The following is a 25,959-nucleotide window of genomic DNA, read 5'->3' on the forward strand; positions in this document are numbered from 1 at the left end:
AGCATCTCTTTTTCCCGCTTGTTCACGCTCATATTCCAGAAGTTAAACTGCCTCGAAGAAGCGATACTTCCAACTAATAACACCAACAAGCAGAGTTGGGGAAACTGATATACATTTTTATGGATTATTTATAGATATTCCCAATTTTCACAGTAAAAAAAATGGCACATTCCACAATCTGTATTGTATTGCATTTTAAAGTGACCCCCCCAGACAAGATCACGATCAGATATTATTAATCCAGAGCCACCAGCTGGCTTCCATGCATGTATGCAAATCAGAAGCCCTGAATCATGCCCATATTTCCTCCATCAATCACCCCCCACACCTTTTCTCAAAGTGTTGTTATGCTTCTTCAGATATATATGCAAGGATCTATTGCAAAATAAAGAGCTCTCTCTTCTCTCTCCTATACTCTGAGGTTGCCATGGAGACAGATATAATTCAGTTCTTGATGTTTCTCTTAAAAAAAAAGCCTGCGTATATATTTTCATCTGCAACCATAGCGACACTTGACATTGTCCGCGCTATTTGTAAAGACCAAGTCACCATAGCGACACTAACCATCCAGGCTGTGTCACAGATCATGTGTCCTGGCTGCCTCCTTGTCGTGAGTGGAAATACAGGAATCCGGTGGTAAACATGATCTATTTTATTACATTTTGAAAACATATGACCAGCTTGATGTTTTGGCACTGGACAGCAATTACCGAAAAAACCAAACACTAAATAAATAAATATTGAACAGAGACCACATCTGGCATGGAACTGGCACACTTTGGGACGTATACGGGGGAAAAGCAATATGTTACAATTAATTTATAAAGAAAAATGATCACGTATTCGTGTATAAACGTCAGAGCAACATATTTGCAGTTCAGCCCCGAAATGCTTATTGACAAATACTTGAACACCCACCCACAAAAATGTCTTAAACTCCTACTAAAACATGCAACAGTCTGCTGAAAGTTGGTTGTATTATTTATTATTATTATTACTACTAGCCTACTATTATTGTTATTTAGTTTATTTATTGCCAAACAAAGTTTACTGGGCAAAGAAATAAATAGATGGAGTTCTTGACGCCTATATCGTGCACTGATCAGTGATTGGAGTGAGACCTATTTGAAGCTTGCGGACATAGTATAGGTAATTATTTTCATAGATGCACCCCGTCTTGTGCGTCAACCTTACGTCCACACCAGGCCTAATGGCCAACCGTAGCCTACAACAGTGTTGGTGTGAAAAAAAAGAAGCTTTCATCCAATGTATGGCTTCAGAGTAACCACAACACAAGAGTTTACATCCATATTGTTGTTGTGGCCATCGCAGACGGCGTGATTAGCCCCACAGCTGGGCACTTGACTCGAAATGTGCAGAAGCTGACGTTTTAGGTGTTTGTTGCACCATTTAAATACGAACTTTCTCACGATCCTATTTTTTTAAAAAATGACAAAAAATAACATTTTCAGGCACAATCGCAATCACATTTCCCAGCCCCCCACTCCTATAAGCCCCGTCCCAGTGATGGCAGGGTGAGATGCGCTCGTCCTCGGCGATAATCGATAGACGGATGCAGGTAGCCTTCCTCCCTACACACGCAGCATCACCACGCATCCTTACTCCACTGTGCAGTCCCCCCCCGGCACCCCCCCCCCCCCCCAACATCACCACACACACCATACACACACACACATACATACACACACACACACGACAAACCGCTCGTGGGGGCCCTGCCTATTGATCTCTAAACATCTGGAACACCTCATATTTGTTTTACAAGGCAGTGGCGAGCAGTCCTGTGGCCCCCGATAGGGGAGTGAGGCAGCAACGGCAGCAGCACCAGGACGGACCACTTGACACCTTGCTTCACGGCATCGATATGCAGTAGTGTGATACCAGCTCTGCGGAGACGAGAAGGCCAGTCCATGGCATCTTGATATTAAACCGTGAGCTCTGCGCATTCCTCGCCGACAGCGTAGTCTTTTTTTTCCTCCCCCTGCGGAGTCGAAAGGATTAACTTGGCCGAAAAAAGGTGGCGAGGGAGGAAATCTTAATAATTCAATTTGAGCTGATTCTGTTTGGGGGATTCGTGGGATACCATTGGACCTGCGATGGACTCCAGCGCGGGGGAATATGGCATGGCTCGTGTCGGATTGTTTTTGGTTTTGATGGGGCTGTGGAGATTTAGCGATGCTTGCCCCGCATCCTGCACTTGCAGCATCTCAAGAATTGTTTGTATTGATTCTGTACCAGGGATCGAGGATTTCCCTGTCCTCACGTTAGATGACATGGAAAACATCACTGAGATGTAAGTGTATGAAAACGATCGCACCGACAGCTTATTAACTCATTAGGAAGCAATGCGTAAAGAGCTCCCCTGGAATCTGTGGGTCGCTGGAATATCAAATAGTTGGGGCTGGTATTTTAATAATAATATTAATAATAACAACAATAATTATAATAACAATAAGGGTGAGAATAAGATCAACGGCGTTATTAATGGAGGTTTGGAATCTCCTTGTGGATTAAACATCAGTAGAGATCCATGTTTAGCGCTTTTCCCGACACAGAATTAATTTTATTCTTATAACCAATGTCAGATCATGTAGCCTCGTATATGTGTGCTTGCGTGTGCTTTTACGCGCGCGCGCATGTGTGTGTGTGAGACAGAGGCAGTTGCTCGCGTGCGCGAGCGCGTTATGGTGGCGAGGTTGTGCGTCAGGCTTATTTGGATTAGTCGGTGTTTTCCTTTACAAAACAGCTCCAGTGGTAGTGATGGAGTAAATTTTCAGGCCTAACGGAGCCTCCGAGGTGCTCACTCGGTTTTTGGGCGGCGGTGTGAAGCAGCCTGAATACTTCATGCTGTTGGCACATTACACATGAGATCGCATCAGTTGTGTACAGCTGCCAATAGGCTACCCACAGTTGTGTAGAGCCTCATCTGCGTCAGTGTGTAGGTCTGTGTTGAAGCTTACCTGTTACAACCCCGCACAAGTACACCACTGCATGGCACCCAGCGGAGCAAAGGGAGACTGAGTGAGTTTTCGGAGGCAGGCAGGCTGAATAGGCGTCACATCAGTTTACCGTGAATGTAGTTTACTTGGGGTCAACGTGTTTATTCGCGTTTTTACTTTGCAGATAAAAAGAAAAGTCTTTCAGGTGCCTATATGTTTTTTTTTTTTTAATGTTCTTCACTTTGTAAAGAATGCAGTTGTTCCAGATTTCTTTAAGGCAGTGTGTACAACATCAGTGAAGGACATCAGGCCTGGCACCTTCTGAAAATCAACCATGAATTTAAAAATTCCTGTTAGTGACACTTTAAGGCGTCACTTCGAAGGCACCACTGGCTCTTTAGATACATTTTGTAGTTTTAGGGCATCCTCCAATCCTCATGTAAACAAAATGTTTCCTACTAACACATGAAGCAACCAGCAGTCAGTGTCAAACCCATCAGTAGTTAGCAACACTCACAAGTTGTTGTTGTTGCTTGTTTGTTTTTTTCAGATCATTTGAAGCTTTAACAAAATACTAGTTAAAACAGGACAATCATTCCACCTCAAAATAATTCATAAATGTTTTTCATTCTTAAAAACTCCATAAAATATGTAGTTACTTGCTACAAATTCAGAAAAACAATTTCAATTTTTGACTGCGCTCTCCAAAAGTCTCATTTGTTAAATATTTCAAATCTCATGTTAGTACTACTGTGTAGGAATGTAAAAGCAGCATCTTGAAGAAAATCTAATAAAACAAAAATACCACCACTTTCTCAGTCTCCCCAAATTACACTGTTGAAGCAGAGCACAAAACTCAGAAGACATGAAAGTAGGCATTTTATGACCATAGAGAGACAAGAGGTGGACCGTAGTAGTGCCTCTTACCAAGAAGCAGATTCAGGAACAGTGAGATGGGGTAAAGCTTCATCTGTGCCAAGTTCACAGTTTCACCATGAGGACCTACTGTTCCCACATGGACCTTAGCTTTTAAAAAAAAGTTAGATATGGAAAAAAATCACACTCCTAAGGATATCAATGTCTGAAAGCACCTTCTCACCTAAACTGAAACCTTAGGCATAGGCACTGTCCAGATAACTAAACCTCCCAAACGCTGGAAAAAAGCCATCTTTTGGTATGATAATTAATTTAACAGCGTGGGCATGTGATGACGCTTTACATTAGCAAAGGACTAGACAAAAGAAAAAAGACAAACCTTTAATAAAAACTTTTCTCAAATCACAAAACTTAGTTAAATCTCGCTGCAGAGCAAAGAAACATAATAGTGTTTCTCTTTCTCAGCACTAATTATCTCACAGACATGCCTCCTTTCCAAACAGAAACCTGCTTACTCCAAAATACAATTACATGCTTCAGCATAAATAAAAATAACTTTTCAATGTGTACGTAGACACATCTGCGATTGCTCAGTTGCAACTTTGAATTTGATTCCAAAACTTCACATATAAAGGCACCATCGTTCTGTCTGCAACTTTGAGTTTCTTTATATATCAGCAGCTGTAAGGTCTCCTGCTTATCAACCTCCAGCCAAATACTGACACACCCAGTCTGATCGTGGCTCAGGACCCAGATTAAGCTGTTAGACTGTCCCTGCACAGTGTTTTACCTGGTTAGAGTTAATAACCCCAATTCATTCATTCTTATCGAGCTAATTTCCCTACAACTTATTATTATTATTATTATTATTATTGGTGACATACCCAGCCCCCACGTTAAGCTTTTTTTTTTCCTAGAGGTGCTATTTTAAAACAAAAACAGTTTATTACAGTTATTAGTCCACAAAGTTCTTTAAAAAACATTGTTTTTGGTAAACAAGGTAAACATGTCACTTCACACCGTCAGTACACGCTGTTGTATTAATGTTATACTGACAAATGCACTAGAGGCAAGACTCCTTGAGTAAAATAGCTAGCTTAACTTGGAGCTGTACAATTTTACCTTGCTGACTCACAAAACAACAAAATGTGTTTTATTCAAAAAAAGTTATTAGTCTTATAAAATACACACATTTCCCATTCAACACTTGAGTTTTTGGAGAGTTAATTAGGACCTGTATCTCAATTCCAGTTTAAATCACACTTTTGACTCAATATTTGACATTTTTTGTGTGAATAGTTTGACTAAAAACCTGCACCATACCAAGCTTTCCCTTTTATCTTGTTTTTCCACAGATACATTGCTAATCAAAACAGACTGTTTGACTTGAGTGACAGCAGTCTGAGGCACTACATAAACCTAAGAAACCTGTAAGTAGAACATTCAGTGTTGTGTTTTTTATGGTTAAAAGTGGAGTTAAAGTTCAAGTAACTACAATTTAACTTCCAACAGAACGGTCACAAAGACAAGACTGACATCTATATCACCGGACGCATTTTTTAACAATACAAGACTTCAATATGTGTAAGAAGAATTTTACAGAGCCTCTCCAGTTATTTCATTATTAAACATGTAAGAATGCTTAGTTGAATATTTTCTGTTTGGTTGTTTTTGTTTTCTCTCCTGTCAGAAATCTCAGAGACAATAACTTGTCAACACTGTCATGGAGAACATTTCAGAACTTTAACATTACATATCCGTAAGTGACGCATACGCACAAAACCATCAGTGTATCTATGTCTTTTCTATGTAGTGTCACATGCACTCTATTTTCTTCTAGGCTACTTCTGTCTGGGAATCCTCTGGATTGTGTTGTGAGAACTTGTGGATCAAGCTAAGACTCCAGGAAGAAACAGACAGTCCCGAGCTGACATGCACAGATGACAGAGGAGTGGTGCAGGACTTGCTACCTTCCGGCCGCCAGACTGTGGTAAAGTGAAACCATCCCACAATAAGCAAATCTGAGTAGACTGATTGATATCGAATGTTTGAATGAGTGGATGCACAGTAAGGGACTGAAAGAAAGACAGAAAGAAAGTTTAAAGGGAAACAATCTGATCAAGTTTCCTTTTACTTTTATGGTTTGCATGTTTTTTCACAGTGGTTCCCACGGTAGAGGTCACCCCCAGAAATGTGACTCAGATGGAGGGGAGTAATGTCAAGCTATTTGCAGTGCCTCAGGCTCCCCTGCTCCCGAGATGCGTGGAACCTTGATGAGCTCTGGACCCACTATGCGGTAAGGTGATCTACCTTTCGGTTTTCATTTTTAAACCTTTGGCACGGGCTCCACCTTTACAGAGTCTCGAAGAGCTTTACTTTGGTGATATTTTATACTTTTAAAAGTTATTTAAAATAACATGTAAATTGTTATTATTATTACTATTATTATTATTATTAATATAAAATAATCACATTTAATTTAGTTGTTTTCATGGGAAAATCAAATATATAGATAAGATAACAATTATGAGGACATGGACTAGACTGTTCTGACTATTTTCTAATTTGAAACAGCTTACTGAAAGCAATGCAAAACACATCACTAATGTTGGGAATATATATATATATATATTCTGGGTGATTTACAAGCATTTCGGGGGTTTCAAACGCTGAAATTTACTTTTAAGTGCTTAAAAGTTTGTGACTGTGTTTGTAGAGCTTTAAAGGGCATCGTTAGATAAATTGTTGTGAAGTTGTCAACATGAGATTTCAAGCTTTGAATGAATAATTTTAAATATATAAAACTGGACATTAATACTGTTGAACTGGCTTGTTTCTGGTTAAGTCCGTATTGAGTACTTGTAAATATTTTAGCTGATGCTTTTAGCTAATTGTTTTGCTATTCTTACATCAGCTTTTTCTAATAACAATTAGAAAAGTAGTCTTTTTTTATTTAATTTATTAGCCACTTTAGCTCATTTACACTGCTTTTCTACCTTGTGCTATTTAAAATGTGTATCAACTACTTTTACTTACTTGCCGTTCATATGTTCTCTGTGCTTCTTTTAACTAGCTGTTAGCCACTTCTAGCTACTAGTTCAATTATCATCTCACATTGATTTTAGTTTGCTAAGTACTGGTCCATAATATTTTTCAGCATTTGTTTACAGAATTTCAAATGTTTATCTTTATCCAGTTTAAGTGTCTTCATTCCTTTTAGGTACTTGAACTTTTAAGTAACTCTTTAAAACTCCCTGGCTACTTTGCTAACTACTCTGGTGTCTGTCTGTCTGTCATAGCCATTTGAGCCTGTATTGTACAGTCAACTAATAGTAGTCGGTTTCATAAGATCAAGACAATTTTCTGTATACAGGAAACATAATGAAATAATTAATAATGTGTTTACAGTTTGAACATATGGGTACAGAGAGCATCCTCACCCCTGTCAGGCCTGTCTCCTGATGATAACGGCAGGGCGATCGTATGCAGTGCCGAGAACATGGTCGGTCAGGACCGAGGCCAGCCTTCAGCTCATATTCTTTGTAAGCACTTTAACCATGGCACACATCTCTAGAAATTATATTTGCATTGCTAAGTTTAATTTGTGTAATTTAATGTGATGAACTTTTAAATGCCTTCTTCGAGATGTTGTTTTTCCACTGGAAGCAGAAGGCTCCTCATTTTGTTATCATTAGTGTCTCTTGGCAAACCTTATTGACTCTCCATGTTTCCTGTCCATAACTCTCCTTCTGTGAAGCTCCTCATGCCTTGCCATACACCTCTGCTTGTTTAGTTCCACCCTCCTCCTCTTTCTCCGTGTTTTCATCTCGTCAGTGGTCAGATGTTGTGTGATCAGTCCCCCTTCCCATACTTTTTGTCACTTACTCAAAATCCCTCAGATGTTGTTTTACCTATTGGCTTCCCTCCTTGTGTTTATTTCCTATCATCTTGTTATTACTCTTCCTCTACTGTTGCCTCTGTGTCAGTTGCCCCCACCATACCTGACACTCCTGACTCCAGAGCGGGGACCACCACTGGTGCATCCCCTTCACAGTAACGGGGAACCCCAAGCCGGAGCTAAGGTGGTACCACAATAACAAGCCTCTCCAGGAACAGGACTACATCCGCACCATGATCCACGTGACCACAGAGAACCAGCAACACGGCTGCCTGCAGCTGGTCAACCCCACCCACATTCACAACGGAAAGTACAAGCTGGTCGCAGAGAATAAGTATGGCAGGGATGAGAGGAACATCTCTGCCCAGTTTCTCCACCCGCCTAACATCACCATACGGGTCAGTATTCTGTCTTTTCACACAAGTCCGTTTATTGAAGTCAGCTCGTTTCTGTTTATTATGGCTGCTGACATGCTTTTTTTTTTGTCTTTTCTTTTCTTTTCTACAGAAGACCTCGAGTATTGTAAGTATCGATTTGGCTTATCCGGACAAATGTTGTACTTGTTAGCATGATGATGATTTACTGCAAATTTAAAATGAACTCTGATAATGTCCCTGTCCCTTTCCTGCCGTTGCCTGTGCCTTCGCCTTCTGCCCAGACGGTGTGTGTTTTAACTCTCAAATTTGCATGAACCTAACAGTCAGCATTTTGACATGCTTTCACTTACTAGATTGGTTTAAAATGTTCAGACCCATGTGTTTTTTCCAGATCCTACAGACACTCCACCGGATGATAGTGTTGCTGTAAGTGACCCTAATCAGCCCGCTTCATCTAAAGCAGTGGTACCTACCTCTTCTTGTAAACCCTTAAAATACACAATATTTTCTTGTTTATTTCAATTCTTTTTTAAAAAAAGCAGCTCCTGTTATCGCCTCATGACTCCATCTTAGTTTTTTCTTCCTAGGGTGTTTGTAGTTTTGGGAATTGCTGCAGTTGCCGTGATCGGTTGTGTTCTGATGACGATCATACTGAAATACGGAAGAAACTCCAAGTTTGGCATTAAAGGTGCAAACATTTTCTAAAAAAAACAACTAAGCTGATAATTCAAGATATACATTTGTGCTTCCTTACCCTGAGTTAAACAATATCACGTGTGTTTGCTAGAAGTGAAGCTACAACCGGCAGTTTATCCTGGAAACCCTGGCCATCATTGCAAATAAATATCACGCAAACGTTATCCTCAGCTCCAGGTCGCAGACAGTCCACTCTAGGCTGCTTGGAGTTGAACTATCCCTGAAATACAAGAAACCCCATATTGGTCACCCTGACATTTGCTAAAACACAGAAACAGCTTTTCAATATGTCAGTGGCACAATACATCTTTTATCCAAATATATGTGTATAGAAAGATACCTTAAAGGTCCCTTTAAAACATATAATAGACACTAGAACACAAGTTTTAACATCACGTGCTTCCCTCTGAAATGCAGTTAGGTCTATAACTATTTGGACAATGGTAGTTTTTTTTTTTTTGGGGGGGGGGGGGTTGTATGTAAACCACCACATTGGACTAAATCAAACATTATGTGATTGAAGTGTGACATTTCACCTGTAATCCAACACCTTCTAATAAAGCATTAAAGTATAGAGTCTCCAGTTTTCAGAAGCTCAAAATGAACAAACTAAGATCATTTTAACTATAAGGATTGTTTTTAATGCTTTGTAGTCAGACTGCCTGAAGTCTAGAACCCATGGATGTAACCAAATCCTGTGTTTCCTCCCTTGTGATGCTCCGCTGGGCCTTTAATGCAGCCACTTTCAGTTGCTGCTTGTTTGAGGGTCTGTCTGCGTTCAGATTTGTCTTCAGTAACTAGAAAGTGTGCTCTATTGGGTTGAGATCACATGACTCACTCAGCCATTATAGGATATCTGATTTCTTTGCCTTGAGAAACTCTTAGGTTTCTTTTGCACTATCCTTTAGGTCATTATCCATTTGCACTTTGCACTTTATCAGTTTTGCAGCATTTGTCTGAATCTGAGCAGAGAGTACAGCCCTGTAAACATCACAATTCATCCTGCTGCCTCTATCAGCAGTCTCATCATGACTAAACACCAGTGAGTCAGTTGTACTGGTGGCCATACTTGCCCATGCTATAGTTATCTGTACTATGTTTGATAGAAAAAGCAGTATGCTTTGACTCATAGTTCTGGTACAAGTTAATCTTGGTTCCATGTATCCAAAACCTTTTTTCCCAGAAGTTTTTATTTTAGATGTTTTCTGGCAAAGTTTAATTTGCCCTTCCTGTTCTTGAATGTAACCTTGTTGTAAAACCACTGCATTTCCATTCATGAAGCCTTCTCTTGAGGGTAAATTTTTTCCAAACCTCCCCAAGAGTGTTTTTTGACTTGTTAGTCATTGTGAAGGAGTTTTTTTAACAAAGGAAATAACTTTGAAACAATCCACTTTAGTCATCTTCCGTGGTCTTTCAGGGATTTTTGGTGTTGCTGGCCAGTCAATTCCTTCCTGTTAAGAATGCACCAGATTGTTGAGATGGCTAATGATAGCCTCTTTCGCTTGAATAGACATCTCTTGGGACTTCATATTCAGAGTTTTAGTGAACAGCTACTAAATGCATCCACTCCATATGTTTTATCTCCTTCATTTATCACAAAATAATAATAAGGGAACAGACATCAAATGCCTATGAAACTGCTTATAACTCAATTGTCCAATTACTTTTGAGCCGCTGAAACTGGGAGGACTATCTGTAATTCTGTAATTCCTGAAATAGACTTTAGCTAAACAGTTAAAGTGATGCTTTAAAAAAAAACAACGTCGAATTAAAGCTGAAAGTCTGCACTTTAATCACATAGCAATTATTTGATTTCCACTTTGGTGCTGTACAGAGGCAAAATTATTTTTTAAAGTGTCATCATCCGACTACTTGTGGACCAAATGATATAACCAAATAAACGATTATGCAGGCAAGAAAAACATTTGAATTCAATTCTGTCACCTAATGCCAGTTAAGACATGCAACTAAAATCTTGCATGCCTTAACTGTATCATCCTAACCCTCCCAGTCTCCCTCCATATACTGACTGCAAGCTCTTTTTCATGTATGTATTTATTTATATAATTTTCTTACTACCATTAGCTCTGATCACCTGTTATGGCATGATAATATTCTTTCATGTAGTCAGTTTTCTCTCATCATAATCAAGCAGATTTGCTATACCAGATTTCAGATTTGAATAATTTGTCAGATTTCGTGTGTTTGTTCTAGTACACTTTGTTTTGTTTTTTGCTTTTACATTTGTTGAATTTCCTTTTCCTTGTTTGTTTATTGTTTTTTGTACTTATCACCACTAAAATTATGTTACAGCTGGCAGCTAACTATCCAGTAAAATCTGGTGCCATGCAGCCACAGTTTCCAGTCTTTGTGCTAAGCAGCATGGTGCATAATCTAAAACACTTAGAACAAAATTCTAACTATTTAGTATGACTTTTTTCAGCAATTTCAACATCTTGTTAATATTCATAACTGATGCATAAACAGCTCATGAACCTTCAATAACAGTGTATAACACATACACAGAAGCCATTCAGTGTGTTATTAAGCATTATAAGCATTTGTTCTCACTTAATGTTAATGAAACATTAGAATGTCCTAATATCTCCTTACACCTATATCATAAAATATGAATCTAGTTATTATGTACCTTTTGTAAATGACATATCAGGGGTTTGAAAGTAAGCAGTAGCGTTGGCCCTCTGCTGTTCCTACTGTGTGAATATGGAAATTACCACAGGAATTAGTGAGCTCTGCTTTGGCCTGAGCTCATCCTTTTACATTATTCAGTAAACCTGCCTATAATCTGTAATCTGACATACTTCATATAACCTGTGATCCCTCTGTCAATCTCTTTTCACCCTGCAACTCCTTTCTACTCCCCTTCCTTTATGGCTAACAGCTTTACTCTTCTTCGTCTTCTTTGCGCTGTCTTTCTCTTTTCCTCCTTCTCCACATCCTCTGTGGCTCTCTAGGCTCCTCCTCAGTTATCAGTAATGACGATGATTCTGCCAGCCCTCTCCATCACGTCTCCAATGGCAACAACACCCCGTCATCCTCAGAGATGGGTCCAGACGCAGTGATCATTGGAATGACAAAGATTCCTGTCATCGAGAACCCCCAGTACTTCCGTAACTCCGGCAGCATGCTGAAATCCAACACGTGTGAGTTACTGCCTCGTTCGACAAATGCCGGGTAACCTGGGCCTTTTCTGATAAATCCATGCAGGGATCGCTGCTAGGCGCCATATTTATTTTTGGCATCCTACTGCACTGTGATAGTGACTCCAGTTCCTTAGACCGGCTGGATAGTTGGACCACAGGAGATGTGCAGGAACACAAGCTCTGACAAAGGGCTTAACTCAGCAGTTTTATATTTTATACTTTATGAATCTACACAAAGTATTGAATTGTAAAAACAGATAGTTTAGATAAGTATTTAAGTCCTTTTTTAACTTATGTCATTTGCTAAATATATATGTTTTCTGTCATGTTAATTTAAATATCTTTCAGTTTTTGAATTGCCATCACATAAATGATGCAGTCTGAAGACACGTGCTTGTCTGTTGTGAGATTAGTGAAGACAAATGTTCTGTATGCACCAAAAATGTCCACTTAAATTCCCAATGTGCACATAACCTTGAGGGTGATTTGACTTCTTCTGCATTAAAGTTGTCCAGCACATCAAGCGACACAACATTGTGCTGAAGCGGGAGCTGGGAGAAGGAGCCTTTGGGAAGGTCTTTCTCGCTGAATGCTACAACCTGACACCAGACCAGGAGAAGATCCACGTGGCAGTCAAGGTACAGATCAAACGATCAATGAACTTGACAGTCAGTCAGTAAATCCTAGTGATTAGATGTACGTTCCTGCAGATAATGCTTCTCACCGTTTGCCTCTTGTCTTTGTCCCTGTCTTGTTTCAGACACTGAAAGAGGCCAGCGAGAGCGGCCGAGCAGACTTCTACAGAGAGGCTGAGCTCCTCACCAACCTGCAGCACGAGCACATCGTCACCTTCTACGGAGTGTGCGTAGAGAGTGACCCACTAATCATGGTGTTTGAATATATGAAACACGGGGACCTCAACAAGTTCCTCAGGTAAGCTTCTTTAGATCTTCTATTGGTATCTGTTACTAATCAGTTACTTGTGGTACCTCTCATGCAGATCAGTGAATGTCAAATGGTTTGTGTAAGGACTGACAGGCTGATAACAACATAACACAAATGTAGTGAAAAGAAATAATTAAAAATAACACGTGCTAAAAAAAAAACCCAAATATTGTATAATACAAAAGGAATAAAAGCAAATCAATAAAGTGCACATTGCTAGGACTGGGTTAGATCCCCTTTCTGTTGTTTCTCACTGTTGTGTCTCAGCCTTGGCTGTGGAGGAGGTAGAGCTGGTTATATACCAATGTAAAAGTCACAGGTTCAATCCCCAGCTACTCCAATCTGTATGTGAAAGTTTCCTTGGGCAAGATATTGGTCCCTGAGTTTTTCTCTATGCATTTGTGTGTGAAAATTTTAGACAAGGTGCTTGTTTGAATGTGTGTGATTGGGTGAATGAAGCTTGTAGCAACAGCTGCTTTGAGTGCTGAGTTAGAGTAGAAAGTGCTGAGTAAGAGCTAGTCATTTACCGTCAGAAGTGCCTTAATCCTTCATGGCACAGGTTCATCAAGGTGCTGGAAACATTTTTCAGGGATTTCTGTCCATATTGACATGATAGCATCACACAGTTGCTGCAGATCCATGATGCATGATGGAATCAGATCTGGTGACTGTGGAGGCCATTTGAGTAGGCTTACATGAACTCTTTGTTCTGTTCAAGAAGTCAGTTTGAGATGATTTGAGCTTTATGATATGGCACATTAACCTGCTAAATGCAGCCAACAGAAGATGGGTACACTGTGGTCATGAAGGGATGGAGGTAGGCTGTGGCATTTAAATTATAAATAAATTGATACCAAAGAGTCCATGTGTGTCTAGAAAACATTCACCACACCACTCCATCGCCATCAGTGGCTTGAACTGCTGGTATAAAAGCAGGATGAATCAAAGCTTTTCATGTTGTTTACACCAAATTCAGACCCTACCATTTGGAATTGGATTCATCAGACCAGGCAACTTTTCCAAATTTCTATTATCTAATTTTGGGTGAGCCCACATGAAGCATTAGTTTCCTGTTCTTATCTGACAGGAGTGGCACCCAATGTGGTCTTCTGCTGCTGTAGTCCATCTACTTCAGAATTACACTTATTGAGATGCTCTTCTGTGTACTTTGGTTATAACGTCTATGTCTATATGCCTAAATGTAACAAATTATTGCCATGTGATTGGCTGATTAAGTATTTACATTAACAAGCAGCTGTATATGCTGTATGGAAATAATAACGTTACTGGGGACTCGAAATCAAAAGGAATAAAGTAACATGAAAACGAAAGGACGAGTTTGTAACAAGAAACAATCCAATTAAAATGTATTTATATAGCACCAAATCACAATAGGAGTCACTTCAAGGCACTCTATATTGTAATTTTGAGACCATAAAATAATACAGAAAAATCCCCAGCAATTAATTGACCCCATTCGAGGAAGCACTTGGCGACAGTGGGAAGGAAAACTCAGTTTTAACAGGAAAAAACCTCCGCCACAACCAGGCTCAGGGAAGGGCAGCCATCTGCTGTGACCAGTTGGGGGTGAGGGGATGAAGACAGGATAAAAAACGACATTGAGTCAGACAGAGAGTCAGAGATTGGTAAAAACTAATAGCCAAATCCAAATTTGCGTATAGTGCGTCATGGGATGCCATCAGCAGCCTAGACCTATTGTAACAGTTTCAAATAATTCTCTCTTACCTGTATGTTTAGTTTGTAGCTTCTAACTTTGATAAATATGTTTTTAAAATCAAATGTAACAAAAAAAAAAAGCTCAAGACGGTAATGTCAATTTTACGTCTTCATTTTCTAGTCCGGTCAATATTATAACACACACTGTGTGATTGTACTGAATTTACTGAGTACGAGTGTGAGACTAATCACTATATCAGTGATCAATAAAATAATCACTTTCTTGAATATTTTTTCCCAAAATGCAAGAAAATACTGAGACTCTCTATTACAGTATATTTTCACAGACCAAGGTAATGCACTACTTGTGCTATTTGCAGTCTACAGTCTAGAACCCAAAGAAAAATACAGCTAATAGAAACATCACATTATGATCAAGACTGGGAGGCTAGAACGAAGTTTGTATTGTAAATTTTTTTGTATTCTTTTACTTGGTGAGAAAAATGTTAAATCATTTCAGGTTAATATTTTGTTAATTAGTTAGTTGATTGCTAACATCACATTCATGTATTACAGTAGTGACAGAATGGTTCATGCTGCTGCATTATTTTCTAAACTATGCAACGGTTACTGGGTGCAGGTCCCACGGTCCCGATGCAGTGCTCATGGCAGACGGTCAACACAGCATCCTGGTGGAGCTCACTCAGTCCCAGATGCTGCACATTGCCCAACAGATTGCTGCTGGCATGGTCTACCTGGCCTCCCAGCACTTTGTCCACAGAGACTTGGCAACAAGGAACTGCCTGGTAGGAGAAAACCTGCTGGTCAAGATAGGAGACTTTGGCATGTCCAGAGATGTTTACAGCTCAGACTACTACAGAGTAAGGATTTTAGATATTTTCCCCTTTCTTCCCTTACTTCACTTCACCTCATTATACACAAAAAATGTGGAACTGATCAAATTTAATTCCAGGTTTGCTCTTAAAAAACTGTGCAGCTGCAAGAATAATGATCATTGTATCTTTTTCTATTGCAGTTTAAATGCAAATTCTCTCATTTGTATAAGAAACAATGGAGGTCAAAGAAACAAAACTATCATGTTAATAATAACACTGAGTTGATACATGTATTTTATTCCTTCATTGTGTCTCACATGCCAGCGTGAATCCCACAGTGCCCTCTGCTGCCCAAAGTGAAGTCAGAAATGTGAAGACTCTTACTGTAAATCAATTCCAAGATGCATTTTCCTGCATCTAATAAGATCCCTTTTAAAAAGGGTTCCCACCAGATCCCGTTATCAAACACATTAGCAAAGCGAAAGGCACCAGGATCCTGTTTCACTTGCTTACTTTGGAAGTCAGAAGTCAGTCCCGTTACACATGCACTTAGAGCAAGTGTTACCTTCAATCACACTAATTATTTTCACATGAGTGAAGACATAGACATGAGTGAAACCTTTGATAGTTTGCTAGAATTTTATATTTGTGCCCCACAGTTGGATTGGTGGTTGACAGACTGCATTAAAACAGATTAAAAACAATGGAGGGGATGTCTGCGTGGTTCACCAAATTAATCTCCCAATGCCACATAAATTAGCCAAATAAGCTAACAGAAACAAATCATCAAATTGTCACATGTAACCAGACACTTAACCCAGCAATACATATTTTTAGTACTGGGTTGTACTTCCTTTTACCTTTAGAACTGCCTTCCTTCTTCCCTCGTCCTTCTTCTTAGGTAGAAGGATTAGTCACATGATTTGTTATAAATATATATATGTATATATATATATATATATATATATATATATATATATATATATATATATATATATATATATATATATATATATATATATATGTATATGTATATATATATATATATATATATACATATACATATATATATATATATATATATATATACATATATATATATACATACATATACATATATATATATATACATATACATATATATATATATATATATATATATACATATATATATATACATATATATACATATATATATATATATATATATATATATATATGTATATATATATATATATATATATATATATACATATACATATATATATATATATATATATATGTATATGTATATATATATATATATATATATATATGTATATATATATATATATATATATGTATATATATATATATATATATATATATCGATTTTAATATGAATTTAGTATCATTTCTAGCACTTCTACCATTATTATTAGTTATTGTGTTCAGTGCTAATCAGTAAGCTTATTATACGCAACACTAAATTATGAATATGGTGGTTCTCAGTTTGTTTTCATGCACACCCACCTTCGAAACAACAACAACAAAAACATGATCAACAGAACAGAGCTAATAAACTCTTGCTAGTTTATTTCACAGCAATCCCAGTACAGCTTTCATCTGGAACTCCATACTTCCTGTGCATTGTTTCATGCCCGACCAGTTTGGCAACCCACAGTTTCAGATGCGCTGATATAATCCCGGTGAGCGAACCAGTATATGAACTTCACCAGTTAGAAGGCTTGGAGCTACAAAAGCATTCAACTAAAGAACTCTTGAATAATCTTTGTTTCGCCATCTAGATTTCCTTCCATGTTAATGACTCTGATTTGCACTTCATTCAATTATTGATTATTTGTTATTCATGCGCAGAGACCAAATGTTTGAGGCTTCCAGCTTCTGACAAGTTTGCTGTTTGATCATGAAAATTATCTTAACAGCAGACCTACCAGCAAATCCTGATCATTTTGTTTATATGCTTCACTTGAACAAGCTAGACCTGGATGTGCACCAGAAAATAGGTGAATGAACGACATGTCTCGAAAGTGGTGCTACTTAATTTAGGGTTCAAATATTTATTTGGGGTTATTTAAGGTTTGTGTAAGTTAATATTGCAGTGAGGATTTGCTGGATAATCTTTGTTAATTTGACACAAAGAATCGTTTTCATCATCATAAATAGCAGACAAGAAAAAAATCATACACATTAACCTTAACCCGTGATGTCTAGCGCATCATATGTGATGCATGAGCTTTGGGGAGCTTTTGAGACTTGTATATCATAAGTGTGATGATTAAAAATTAAACACATATATGTAAATTAGTATTTAATTCATTTTTTAATAAAGTTGTTAGAAGGTTTAATAAACATTAAATATGTTCTGGTTTCATGGTTCAGGCTTTAAAGGGGTTTAAGACCCGTGTTGGCTTTTTAAGCTATCAGACATCAGTGTTTTTTAAGCACTTTTTATGATTTGCATGTATATTGTGAACATTTTAACCTTCCTGAATTTAGATTTATTGCAGGGCTGTTCTTGCAGAATGATTGGTTGCAGCTTGGTGTTTCTAGTAAATAACTATTGTACCATAGCAAGACTACAAAGTCTACAACGATGTGTTTTTTTTTTCACAATCACTGACATCTATTGACAGTCCCCCATTATTATAACAACAGTAAACAACAATAAAGTCAGTATGTTCAGCAGCTTTGAGCTCTTTAGCAGATCTTGCAGTGTTGGTTTCTCATGAATGCTGTTGTGTCGTTTTTTGTGCAGGTGGGCGGTCATACGATGCTGCCCATCCGCTGGATGCCCCCGGAGAGCATCATGTACCGGCGGTTCACCACAGAGAGTGACGTGTGGAGCCTCGGCGTGGTGCTGTGGGAGATCTTCACCTACGGCAAGCAGCCATGGTACCAGCTCTCTAACAATGAGGTCAGACAGCGTTTCAACCTAACCCTACACTTCACATTCATTGGTCTCCACATAAGCACTGTGGCAGAAAAAATCAGAGTTAGTGTCAGCATATTTTTATTCCTATTCTAGCACAATGCCTACCTAATCAATTATTTCAATACTTGAGAATTACTTGGTGGAGTAAAAGAAGTATTCCATTAATGACAGTAATCTGAGCTGTGTAAGAATTCATTCATAGCATGCTTCTCATAAGTTTTGATGGCAGAGTGCCAGTGCGGAGCCTGTATAGTGGTGAAGACCAATAAACAAAATCATTCCAAAACTAGTCATTTATTTATTAAACAGTAAGCTGACTGAAAGCTTCTTTAGCACCACAAGCAAAGCATTAAATTTCTGACCCACGCGTCTTAGAAGCCCAGACTGACATTCTGGTCTATTAATTTAATGAATGTAGGCTGTAGTCGTGCACCTTAATTCCCATCATCCCTCTGGTGGACTCAATGGTCTGTCTGGAGTTCGCTTGGTTTTGCTGCTGGCAGGCAGGGTGTGGAACCAGAATGCAGGACTCAGCAGACAGATATAAAACTCAATATCACAGCTTTATTGCTGGTAAAAAGGCAAGAAAAACAGAAGCCATATACAAAAACTAAGCTGACCGGGAACACACAGACAGAGGCTGTAAACATCACGAGAGAGGACACGATGAAGAACAGAGGGAGAGGGTAGCCAATATATACACAGGAGGGTAGCTAAAGGAAGTAGAGGAGAGGGAGTAGATGGGAACACAGTTTAACATAATCAAAGCAAACAAGACAAAGGAAGCAAAACTTAACATCAGGCACACAAGATAGTGGACTCAAAATAAAACAGGAAGTAACACATGCACTGAGACTTGACACTGGGATAAACAGACAAGGAGACATGACAGACTGGTGAGACAAAAGGACAAAAAACACAGAGAGATGGACACGAGAACAGAAAGGGAAAAAACACAAGGACCAGGGCGACAAATGTATTAACTAGACAAGACAGGGAACACAGACAGCCATGAAGACAGAGAGACCAAAAAGACATGAGGATCTGACTGGGTAGAGCGAAGGTAAATGAACACAGGGACAAAGGACACAGACTGGAAACCAAAGGGTAATTAACATCCTAAAACACTAGAAACTAACATCCTCGGAAACTAGAACATAAATTATCTTATACTTTAAAATAAATAAATATGGAGTCCAAAACAAAACTCAAAATACTGGGACAAAGAGACAGATTGATGTAAGTCCGTTTAAGCAATGGTGGTCAAAGGAGCTTGCAAAGAAAAGCGTCTGGACTTCTTTAAGTTACTTGAAGACGTTTCACCTCTCATCCGAGAGGCTTCTTCAGTTCTAAGGTCAAATGGTGGAGAGTCCCAGATATAAACCTAGTGGGAGTGTCCCCCCACAGATTATAGATGGCAGAGAGTTGGTGTCATAAACCACCGCCTCTGTTCAAAGTTTACGACACCAACTCTCTGCCATCTATAATCCAGTTTTGAGATCCCTTCCCAGACGCCTTAACGCCCACTCACACCCTGGGCCATCTGACCTCAGGAATTCGCATGATAAGGTGGGGCCAGGTTTCATAATGAACTCACCCGAAACTCTGGCTGATTGGGACCCACACCCAGTTCCACACCTTGGCTCAGGCGATTAGAGGATCATCAGGGGGTCCTTTTGTCCCTCTGTGGGGGGACACTCCCACTAGGTTTATATCTGGGACTCTCCACCATTTGACCTTAGAACTGAAGAAGCCTCTCGGATGAGAGGTGAAACGTCTTCAAGTAACTTAAAGAAGTCCAGACGCTTTTCTTTGCAAGCTCCTTTGACTACGATGACCTGGATGACTGAGAACCTTCACAGACTTAAGCGATGGTGGTTTATTTTGAATCATCCGTGAGGCGTTTGTTACATTTCCTCACATTATATTTATTTTAAAGTGGATACATCAGCAAATAACAACTCTGCACAGCTGTAATTTAGCATGATTTGAACTGTGTTTGATTGAAATATACAGCACAGTTTCTTTTACTTTATTCAGTCGGGCTGCACATTGCTAAAAACACGAGGGCCACAGTGGCACACTTTGATAACCCTTAACTGATATAACCTTGCTTTAACACAGTTTACAGGTCATGATGAATAACACTGATTATATAAAAACACTGTAAAACAGTATGACTGAAAACAGTCCTGCCTCTAGATGAGTTATATCAAAGCATGTCGCGTGATAACCAAATTCAAAATTCAGAGCTCTTCTTTGGATGTTGGCTACCTTTTGTTCTGTTCACTGTCAAGCTGACCCCACACTGCTTGAACAACGTTGAGGTTCGGCACTGTGGAGACCAGTCCATGACTGATGTGTGCTTTTCTATCCAAGTATGCTTTTACTGCATTGGTAGTGTTTTGGGGATCAATAGCATGCTGAAAAATGAAGATGTTGACAATCAAACTCTTTCCAGGTCTTCACTAGATTTTCTTTTCCTATTTTTTAAGGACACAACTTTGAAATACTTTTTATCTGCTGTAGATAGTTTGTTAGGAGTGACACTTTATCTTCTGCCCTCCAATTGTCCAATTTCCTCAGATTTCTTAAGAACACACTGCTCACAACACCTTTTAAAAAATTACGAGAAACTCTGGCTCCAAACTGGAAGAAATGATGACAGACTCCAGACTTCAGTGCAGCACTCCGGTGTCCCATGTCTCAGTTGACATGAACCCTTTTTGAAGTCAGAACCCCATAACAGCTAACATCTGTATCAGAATATGACACGGCACAGCTAGCTGCATAATAGGAAATGACTAATGAAATCTTACTGAAGGTTGGCGACCCTTTACTGTTGAACATTTTGGTTTTAAAATCCTCAGAACTTCATGGAAGCACAGAACAAAGCTGCTTAAGATACTGTGCACTATTCCGGTAAACAGAATAGTTTCCTTTCAGATGGGGGAAATTAATATCATGTGTTAAGAAATAAAACCAAAGAAAAATCTTGATGAATGGCCTGTCCTTGAGATGACATACACTACACTGAATGAGAAAATCTAAAAGCATCTTCCTTTTCCGGCACATATTGTGGGAGCTCTCCTAAAATGTAAGTCTTTGGAATTACAAAGACTATTTGCTCATGAGCAGCATTCTTTTTTTAAACCTAAATCTTTTTGAAAATGTTCCTGGAAAAGGTGAGCTTAGGGCTTAAACCTCTGTATACAGTCTGTGCTATCCAAATGTCGAGGCCGTCCTTTAATAAACTGGACGTGCAATTTGGTTCCCGCACGCTTCCCAGCCGCAGAGATTTTTTTGTATCAAACCACATTATTATGTGACAGTAGATAAATCAGCTTCTTTTTGACAAACCAACCAATGTTTTTCCCCAGGTGATCGAGTGCATCACTCAGGGCCGAGTGCTGCAGCGGCCCCGCACCTGTCCTAAGGAGGTCTACGACCTGATGCTGGGCTGCTGGCAGAGGGAGCCCTACATGAGGCTGAACATCAAGGAGATCCACAGCACGCTCCAGAGCCTGGCCAAAGCCTCGCCCGTATACCTGGACATACTGGGCTGACGCGCCACTGCGTCCGTGTGATGTACTGCGTGTGCATGTGTGCTTCATAATGTGGACAAGTGTTTGTGTGTTTGCACACGACGGGAACTGGGGGGAAGGGGAGGAGGAAGCGGGGGCTGCGCGAGCGCATCTGTGTACAGAAACCCCGGCTGTAAATGTAACTGTAAATGCTCCTGTCCTCATCACACGGAGAAAAAAGCCTTACGGTTTTTGAGTGAATTTTGGGTTGTTGTTTTTTTCTTTGTTTTGTTTTTTGGGGCTTTTTTTTTTTTTTTTGCTTTTCTTTTAAATTTGCAGATGTTGTTGAGGCATGCTTCACAAAGTGGAAACCAAAATGCAGAGAGGATTCTGTACCATTAGGGCTCCAAAACATGTGGCGTAGTGTATGTAAAAGGCACAAAAAGAGACCAATAGACAGCTCGCCCTGTCTGCACTCACCGCATCGAATCACTTCCCTCTTGTATTCCATAAGCAGGAAATGAACAAAGGGACGTGCAATGTGTCTCTTTGTGATGGACAGTTTATGGATACATGCTTGTAGATAGCTAATTTTCTTCTCTCAGCAGTGTCTCGCCTATTCTGCTATAACACAAAATAACCTGTTAGTTCACAGCTGAAGCTAAATGTGTCGTACGCCACAGACTATTTTAATATGTAGAGAATTTGCAAGCTGACTGAAATCCATGGCTCACAGATTTCAATCCTGGTCCTCTGAGGCGCTTCCCGACTTCACGTCTTTTCTGTAAATACCTTTTCCTCTTGAAAGAAGGCCATCAGTGTTCAGTGGGACATTTGAACGGGTGCAGCTCTGTTTTCCAAATCTTCCTTTTCGTTCATTCATTTACCTAAAGCACAGAGGATGGGGGACCCGGCGGCGCAGGTTGTTTTTTTGTCAACCAGCAATGCCATTTCTGAAATCTCTGGTACGTGACGTGGTTTGGTTTCCATCATGGGAGGTTTTCAGATGTCAGGGGTGCTCTTTTTTTTTATTTAGGTTATGTACAGGGCTTTGTATGGATTAAGAGTGCACTTTGAAGATCGTCATTTTCAATTCCATGTAGTCGGCTATGAGACTGCAGTAAAAGCATTAATTAAGAGTCTGATTGCCCTTAAAATGTCCCAGGGGTGCTTTCATCTCTCTTCACAGCCCCAGCCAGCCATGTGGTGACTGGCTGACAGCTCTTCATCCTGGACGGTGGTGATTTGTACAGGCAGCAAATGGTTTCAGAATGCACTCTTGTATTATATTCAATTGTTTTGTTGTCCTGATATTAAAAAAGAGGCTAAAAGAGCAACCATGGTGCGAGCGTCCAGTGCAAGTTTCATCCTAATCTTTGCATAAAAAACAAAAAAAATCAACAAAAAATCAGCAGGAATCTTTCATGCGGAGGCATAAAAGCAGTGAGACAATAAGTTCTTTTTGTTAAGTGCAATTTGTAGCATTACTTCAACACTCCAATGCACAACCTTAGCACTGAGCTCCCTCCTTCTCGGTCTCAGCTGTCAGCTGTAAGAGAAAGAAAAGAAAATCCATGATTGCACAGAAAATCCCCAGTTTGTGTGTGTGTGTGTGTGTTTGTCCCTATGTTTTTTCTCACAGCGTTCTTCAATAATAAGTCACCTGTCCGCTGTACATAAGCAGCTCTCCATTCTGTACAGTTCTGATATTTGTCTATATGAATAGTAGGCTATGTTTAATAGTATAATCCGTTTTAAGCAGGTATCATGTCAAAACTGTGTGACAGCTATTGAAGACAACGTGTTATGGGCCACTGGCAATACATACTATATGTAAATACAATTTGATTTGTGCTACATTGTATAATTTCTTTGTGCTTGTTCATAATACCGGTGAAAATACAATCTTCTCCTTTTTGTTTTGTTTTGTGGTTTTTTTTGGCAATTTTTGATCTACAGAGGACTTTAATTGAAAAAAGAAATTGAAAAAAAAAGTTTTTCTCTGAAGAAGAAGAAAAAAAAAGAAGGAAGATGATCTCCTGTTTCCTCTCCACTGTGATGGGGAGCTCACACAGAGGCTGTCTGAGACGCTGCCTGTCTCGCAGGAGCGACCACAGACTCTAAACATCAGGAACTCTCCTGGCCCGACAGGTGTCCCAGCAGATGTGTGGCCAGTGGCGAGGAGGTCAGAGTTACCTCCTGGCTAACCCCACCACTCTCCCTCTGACTGACTGTAGCCTATTTTGATCCTCTTTCAGATGAATAACTGTGACTTTGCATCATGAATAGTATATTATTTTGAATGTAATCTAGAAGGGTGGGGACCTTTTTTGAATGTAATCTATATCGAGGGGGGTGTTAATGATTTTTTTGTAAATATACAGTAAAAGAAGAAAAAAAAAGATGACACTTTTCATTCCTGTGCAGATAACAAAATTTTACTTACTGTGTGAACTTAAGAGAGTGTATATGTATTTGTGTGTGAGTGTGTGTGTGTATTTGCACATACATCAGATTGCTAGAGGATGTGTGCCTGTGTGTGTGTATATGCATCTAAGCGTGTATGCATCTGAGTGTGTGTGTGTGTGTGTGTGTGTGTGTGTGTTTGTGTGTGTGTTCTCCTAGCAGATTTAATCCTGCTTTAATCAGACAGTTCTATGAATCAATCCAATGCTTTGTGCATCATGTGAGTAGCTTATCCACAATTAATGGAAATGTTCCTTGTGATACTGTGCATTTAATAAAGGTGGTATGTCTTACAGTACAGTCTCTGCCCTTTAGGGTTCTTAGTCTGGAAGTCTGGAAATGATTTTTAAGGCACTATGGATGTACACAATTACACATTAATACACATTTTGGAAAAACAAAATCACATCTGTGTGCTACTTATGAGACATCTGTCAGCATTCAGCTAGCTTATCTTTCAGTGATTAGAAGTGAGAACAGTTACTCATCTGCTTTTCTTTGTATTCTGTCAGAAATATACTGCTGTTAGTGGATACTCATATTTACTGGCAACCTTGTTATGTATGTCTAACTCAAATATCCAATCACCCAATCACAAGGCAGCAACCCAACGTATTTAGATATGTAAACACAGTGGAAATGAATTGTTGAATGAATGAAAGTTCAAACTGAGCATCAGAAAGAGGAAGAAATGCAACTGAAGGTGGTGCGGTCGGCATGGTTCTTCAGAAACTGCTGATCTGCTTGGTTTTTCCACGCAAACATTTCTATGGTTTACACAGAAAATGTGTAGTGAGCAGCAGGGAGAACTTGCTGATGTCGGAGGTCTGAGGTGAATGCTTTGAGCTGATAGGAAGGCAGAAGTAACACAAATAAGCACTTGTTATAACCAAGGTTTGCAGAGGAGCATCTGTGAACACACAACACGTCAACCCTTGAAGGTGATGGACTACAGCAACAGAAGATCACACCGAGTGCTACTCCTGTCAGCTATCAACAGAAAAACAAGTTTAAATGAAGACAGACACACCAAAAACGTTGGTCTGATGAGTCTCGATTTCTGCTGTAACATTTGGGTGGTAGGGCCAGAAGTTGATGTAAACAAAATAAAAGCTTGGTTCTATGTTGACTTGTATCAATATTTGACAGTTGGTGGTAGTGGTGTAATATTTTCCTGGGAGACTTTGGGACCCTTAGTACCAACTGAGCACTGTTTAAATGCCACAGCCTACCTGTTGCTGACCATGTCCATCTATTTATGACCATAGACGATGCTGATGTCCACTCTGATTCACAATAACAAAACAGAGGTTATCATCAGAAAATAAGTCAGTGAGCACTGACAAGTCAAAAAAAATTGAAAATCTTTCTCTTTTTTGACCACTTTTGTTTACGCAATGAAACGGGAACTTCACATTTTTATTCTAAAAGATTCATTCATTCCTTTTGAAACATGAATTAAAGGCTGTGAGCGAGTTACAGCCTTTTGCTGCATGCATAAGCCGTTTTGGGAAATGCATCTCTGGTGGTAATAACTTCAAAAAATGTTGCAAGTAATGTGCCAGAGCATTGCAGAAAAACTGCAAACCTCCCAGCTCTGCCAGG

The 25,959-nt window shown here is 39.3% G+C and overlaps 1 pseudogene across 1 annotated transcript; it reads left to right on the plus strand.

Annotated features, from left to right (window-relative positions):
- The first annotated feature begins 1,648 nt into the window (after positions 1-1,648).
- LOC146514111 (BDNF/NT-3 growth factors receptor-like) lies at positions 1,649-24,675 on the plus strand (annotated as a pseudogene). The gene is made up of 16 exons (XR_014875332.1): positions 1,649-2,314; positions 5,192-5,266; positions 5,349-5,420; positions 5,527-5,595; positions 5,677-5,826; positions 5,998-6,152; positions 7,266-7,378; positions 7,823-8,132; positions 8,484-8,537; positions 8,685-8,799; positions 11,783-11,971; positions 12,479-12,609; positions 12,732-12,904; positions 15,234-15,474; positions 18,188-18,346; positions 21,745-24,675. The product of XR_014875332.1 is annotated as a BDNF/NT-3 growth factors receptor-like (transcript).
- Positions 24,676-25,959: the final 1,284 nt, after the last annotated feature.

Source organism: Neolamprologus multifasciatus, chromosome 7 (assembly GCF_963576455.1).
Source record: "Neolamprologus multifasciatus chromosome 7, fNeoMul1.2, whole genome shotgun sequence".
Classification (NCBI taxonomy): Eukaryota; Metazoa; Chordata; class Actinopteri; order Cichliformes; family Cichlidae; genus Neolamprologus; species Neolamprologus multifasciatus.